The following is a 6,000-nucleotide window of genomic DNA, read 5'->3' on the forward strand; positions in this document are numbered from 1 at the left end:
GAAAGTATTGTGTTCAAAGCAATAACTTACAACATGAAATTATTTATATTTCATCTATTGTCAGAAACAGATATAAAAAAGAAACCAAAACTGAGCAGTCAGCAAACAAGATTGTTTGACATCTTTTGGAGGAATGATATGGAAGTTTATCTCCCTACTTGTCTCACAAATAGGTGGGGAGCTATTTGCGATTATTTAATGAGACATTCTTGCAGAAATAAAGTATCAATTTTTAGTAACCAAAATGAGAAGGTTTACATAGAAAGTAATTGAAAATGGAGGAGAGGAAGTTCACCAAATATCTAAATGTGTTGTCACAACGTCTTAGTAGTGCTCTTTGCACCAACTATGCAGGAGTACACAGACTTCACAATGCTCCCAAAGGTGAAAGCGCAGGCGTTTGCATTGCAATGGCAATCATGTTGCCACCGACCACAGTTCTCCAATTTATGAGCAACACATGGCTACTAAGAACAATGCTGTCTATGGCAATTCTTATGCTCTGATGCCCCATCATTGCAACACTAGTAACTGGCCAAAAGTATGCAAGAAGAGTTTTTGAACATGACAGAAAAACAGGATATAACAGGAGTCTAAGCACGAGCTATATCTGTTCCATCTCGCAGGTCTAACAGAAATAAAACATTCACTCACAGTCCATAAAAGTACAATTATTCTGATATGTTATTAGAATTTCAGGGTCCACAGAGTTCACAAAATAACACATATCTTCAAACTCTTCTGGCCACATCTCACTCTGGTTTAGAAACTTCTGTTAACAGCTTTTGTGCTTTAATACTACAGATATTTTCCTTAAAAAATCAAAGAGCCATGGAAACGGCAAAGGTTCTTATAAGGAACAGTGTTGAAGGCTTCTGCAAATCTGACAGGGGCCTTTGCAGTCCTCTAATGGAATGGACGATCAACAATCTTGGGTAAAGAAATTTTTTATAGGAAACTTAGCAGAAATCTCCTATCAATAGTTTTTATTTGTGAATTTTGGTTTAAGACATGTAATTGAATACAACTCAAAGGATATGCAATACTTAGAGAAGACAGAGACAGTGAAAAGGAGGCATATAGACATTTTAATTAGAGATAAAATTCAGTTTCAAATTATGACACCAATCTTAGGATGGCAGACAGCCAAACACTGGCAGCTGTAATTTACTCTCCCAAAGGCACATTTACCATTGTCACCATTTATAAACCCCCTAAGTGTCTGGTCCATTGGACCAGATTATTGCCCAGCTACAAGTGCCATTTCTTGTATGTGCAAACCTTCCTGTGCACTACTTAATCTGGAGCTGTGAACTAAAAGATGTGGAGGACAAAGATTTGATTGTACTATAGAAAACCTCAACTTAGTACTTTTGAATGATGGCTCCGCTACCATGATACATGACCCATTCAGAAGACCATCAGTCTTGGATTTAACATTGTGCTCTATTGACTTCCCCCGTGTAATGGAGTATGTAGTCAACTACGACTCTCCTGGCTCAGCTCATCTCCTTCTGGAAATCACAATAGATTCACCTGCATACCCAGTTCATATTATGCATCCAAACAGTGGGTAGAAAATCAAGAAAGCTGACTGGCCAAAGTACACTGCTACAGTTAGGAGAAGTTTGAAAGGTCTCTGTTGGATTCCTTTCATGTTTAATTTCTTAAATCTGTTGCCATTTATGGAATAAATTCCTCTTCTAAATGTACTGTGGCGTTTCTGACTATCTGGGAGGAGACTGAGCAGTGGAACGTGTTACTTTTACACATAAACAAGAACGATCTGTCACACTACTACACTTTAAAGCACAGTTTATATGTAATTCTTATATGTAATTCATGTCACACAGTCTCATACGGAACCTACATCCGCTTTCTTTTATATACTGTATATGATAAGATACTGTCATCCCCCTTCCCTCTTGTGTGAGAGGATGAATGAGCATATGTATTTCTAGTTGCATGCTTGAGGGTAGCAGACAAGGCTGTCTGCTAGAGAACAGTAGGACCAACGTCGGAACAGGTAGCTACGCTTCCTAAAAGCAAAGAGGTTTCTATCCTTAGTATGGTCCTGTCCGTCCGTTGTCATGTTGGTATAGGAAGCTGCCCCTCTGGCCACTTCCGTTGGTCTTTGGGAGCCACCCTCAGGAAGCACGCTCGGCAGTAGGGCAGTTGCAGTGCGGCCGTGGCGAGCGTCTGAAGTGGTAAGATCTCCGGCTAAGCGCGTGTCTGTTAAGTCCGTAGGACAATGGATTTCTTAAGTTCAGCCTAACTGAAAATTTAATCACCTTGATTTCAGGTTTAGCTCTAAAATATCTAATGCTATCTTAAAGTGCAGCGGAGTGTAATTCTCGTGTTAAATTCAGATTATTTTGCGGTAGTTGCTTTGTTACTAGTTTGTGAGTAAAGTGGAACCACGTGTTGATCAGTAACTCTAACTAAGATCAATCTTAAATGCGAATGCTTATGTGATTATAACGTCTCGTCTTGACTATATTTTCAATATAGCAACTTTTCTTTATGTTCAGCCCACGTGGGGTGTACTTTGCGAGACCACTACCACGTGCTTATATAACTGTTTGACCCATCAGGTTAATAGTAAGACGTTAGTAACCAGTTGAAGGTTTTTCTTTTGTCAATTGCTTTTCGATCTAATTTATTTTAATTATCAAAATTATTGTGGAGTTGTACGCTTTGTGTAAACCAAGTTGACCACGTGAAGCATGTGGTGTAATCATCAAAGTAGCCCTCAGCTATTCTTTTTGCGAAGATTTCACAAAGAGTTAATATGAATTTAGTATACCAGTGTGTGGTAATTACATGACGGACAGGATTGTGGTATGAACGTAATTTCTTTGGGTAAAAACTGAATCTGTTGGTTGTGGTTAATTTCTTCTTGCTTATGTTTCAATGTTCTTCGTGTGTGATTTTATGAATGCAGTGTTGTATACAGTCTCCCAATCTTGGCTCCATATTTTATGTGTTCCGTAAAATTACAATCTCACATTTTTTTTTACTCGTAAATAAGGCACCAACTCAGTTATAACTCACGTATAATACGCTGAAATTTCAATGAACAATCTTAAAATAAATTTCCAAATATAAACTGATTTCTTTCTTTTTATTTAAATTATCCTTTATATATATATATATTACCGGTTTTGTATGACTATTAAAAGATTATCATTAATGTTAGTCTGGTTGGTAAACCAAGACTAAATATCTGATGAAACAGTTGCCCAGTAATCCACGGTTAACGTCCCCAGACAGATCACGGCTTTTAACCCAGCTTTTATTGTCTATTAGCACCGATCTCAGCATAACAAAATTAAAGTTACAATATTACACATCAGCATACCAAATTAAAGTAACAATATTACAAGTTTAAATCCTTTGACAATTTCTTAGGTCTGAAAGACGCCTATAAACAGCTCATTTCAATTACTGAAGAACCTGCAATAACTTTATTCCAAGAAAAAAAGGAATCATGGTTTTGAAATAACAGCTTCCTGCCTGGTGGACACCAGAGTGTTCTAGAGCTATAGCACAGTGAAAACTTGAGTACAGTAACTTCTGAAAACAGCAAAAAGTAGAAAATTATCCACTGCCAAAAAAGTGTGAAACGCTCTCTCAAATTAGAAATTACAGAAATATGAGGAAAAAACAGCTTAATATCTACACCCAGTGTGACCAATGTAAATATCTGCAAAATAAAGTACATTGAATTGAAGTCCTTCCACTGCTCCTATGTGACAACCACAGCTCTTATCACAATATTCTTGTAATATATTTCTATTGTTCTAGCAAAGCAAAAGAGTATGGGAAGTTTTCACCTGTGTCATACCTGACAGAAAAGTGAATAGGAGTAGTGGGGCACTGTGTCAGCTAGCACAGTCTGCTTTGTTCCCAGATCTCTTATTCAAGGTCACCTCCCCCTCTAACTCCTCCCCCATCCCCCACTCCTCTAGGCCAATTGAGTGAGGTATAAATGGTGGGAAATTCAAAGCGGCATTATGCTATTGGCTGGGAAAAATGACACAGCCTGCATGGTTGCCAGGTTTCTGATTACCTTAATCATTATAATGCATTAGCCAATTATATTAATTACTGTAATTTATGTCCCACTGTCATCAGGGTCTTACCGATGGCATGGCAAGGTAGGCTCCCATCAAGGGCACATGCACACAGGGGGCGCAATAACTAACCAGAAGAATAACAAGAAAGAAAGATGGTTTTAGAATTAATCAGGAGTGGTTCAAGTGCTCTCTTACCCCTCACGTATCTAAAAGAAGAAGTCTTTCCCTGCAAATGTAAATGTGTGCTGTCGCCACAGTGTCGTTTCGTCCAAATAGCGTGATAAAGAAACGATTATCATCGAACAGGCGTCTATCACTAACATAGTTTATGTGGCAAAAGTACACTTGAATCACATAATTGCTGCCTATACAACTAATTCATGTAGTATGATGCAGTTCTTGCTGCTACTTTGCTTCAGTCTTGTAGGGTCTCGAACTGTGGCAGCTGAAGCAAATATGCCGTCTGATTGAGAACATTCTCACATAATTTCCCCCTTTGCTTAAGACATTGCATGCCTGGTTCGTCGACTGCAGAAGCTGCACATAAAATATGCACAGTTGGGGAGTAAGCCGTCGTTTCTGCAACACTGCCACGATAAGGAAATTGTACCCACGTTTTCAATGGTTAAACATTACATAAGGTCGGCAGCAGTGAATAACATTTTGCAGAATACCAGCCTGGCGATCGCCAAAGAAAGGATACGAACACAAGATACTAATGCATGTTGTTTATATAACTGCAATATCTTTTTATATGCAGTTCTCTCATCTCTTGACTGGGATTGGGTCGATATGTCGACCTCAGCTCATCAAAGAGCTCACCATGGCAGTACAATAGCTAATTAACGAAAGAAATTTATGCAACTTGCAATCATGCAAAGAGTATGGGACGGAATGCACCGTCATCAACCTGTCAGACACGAACTTGAATGAAGGCACCATTTGAGCCCCTAATAAAGAACTGAATTTTGCTCCTAACCATACATTATAGTGTAGTGAAAGAGGCAGTATGGCATCACCCAAAAGATGATACCGACGAGGTAAGACTTAACATCAGTCCATTTTAGTCAAAGATAAACTGCCCAAATCTAACATCACCAACCAGAAAGAGAGAGGCTCTATGCAATGTGAAAAGATGAAGATCTCGTGGTACTTCAACCTGACAAGGGAAATGTCATGGTTGTTCTCGGTACCACTGAACGTCACAGTAAAGTAGCATCATTGTTGCAAGATAGCACGTGAAAATGCCTAAAATGGGATGCAACTATGTCATACAGCAGGAAAACGGTGAAGATCCTGAAGAATTATAGTTGACAGGAGACACTATCAGTACGAGCTCGTAGACCTTTCAGGCTATACAGATTACCTAAAATCCACAAGGAAGGTATTCCATTCAGGCCAATTTTATTTTATTTACACATCACGTTCTGTGGACTAAACTACGGAGCAAATCTCCAAGGTCATGGTACAAGTCAGTACATGAAATTAGAACATAAAAGACAGACAAAAATAAAATGTTTATGAACTCAAAAAAGTCAATCCATAAGTTTAAGTAAACACAATCAACAATACCACAAGAATCAGCTTAATTTTTCAAGGAACTACTCAACAGAATAGGAGTGACATACGAGGAAACGCTTCAGTTTCGATTTCAAAGTGCGTGGATTACTGCAAACATTTTTTAATTCGAGCGGTAGCTAATTGAAAAGGGATGCAGCAGTATACTGCACACCTTTCTGCACAAGAGTTACGAAAGTCTGATCCAAATGCAGGTTTGATTTCTACTGGGTATTAACTGAGTGAAAGCTGCTTGTTCTTGGGAACAGACTAATATTGTTAACAAGAAATGATAGTAAGGAATATATATATATATATATATATATATATATATATATTTTTGAGAGACCAGTGTCAAAATAAC

This window comes from Schistocerca cancellata, chromosome 4 (assembly GCF_023864275.1).
Source record: "Schistocerca cancellata isolate TAMUIC-IGC-003103 chromosome 4, iqSchCanc2.1, whole genome shotgun sequence".
Taxonomy (NCBI): domain Eukaryota; kingdom Metazoa; phylum Arthropoda; class Insecta; order Orthoptera; family Acrididae; genus Schistocerca; species Schistocerca cancellata.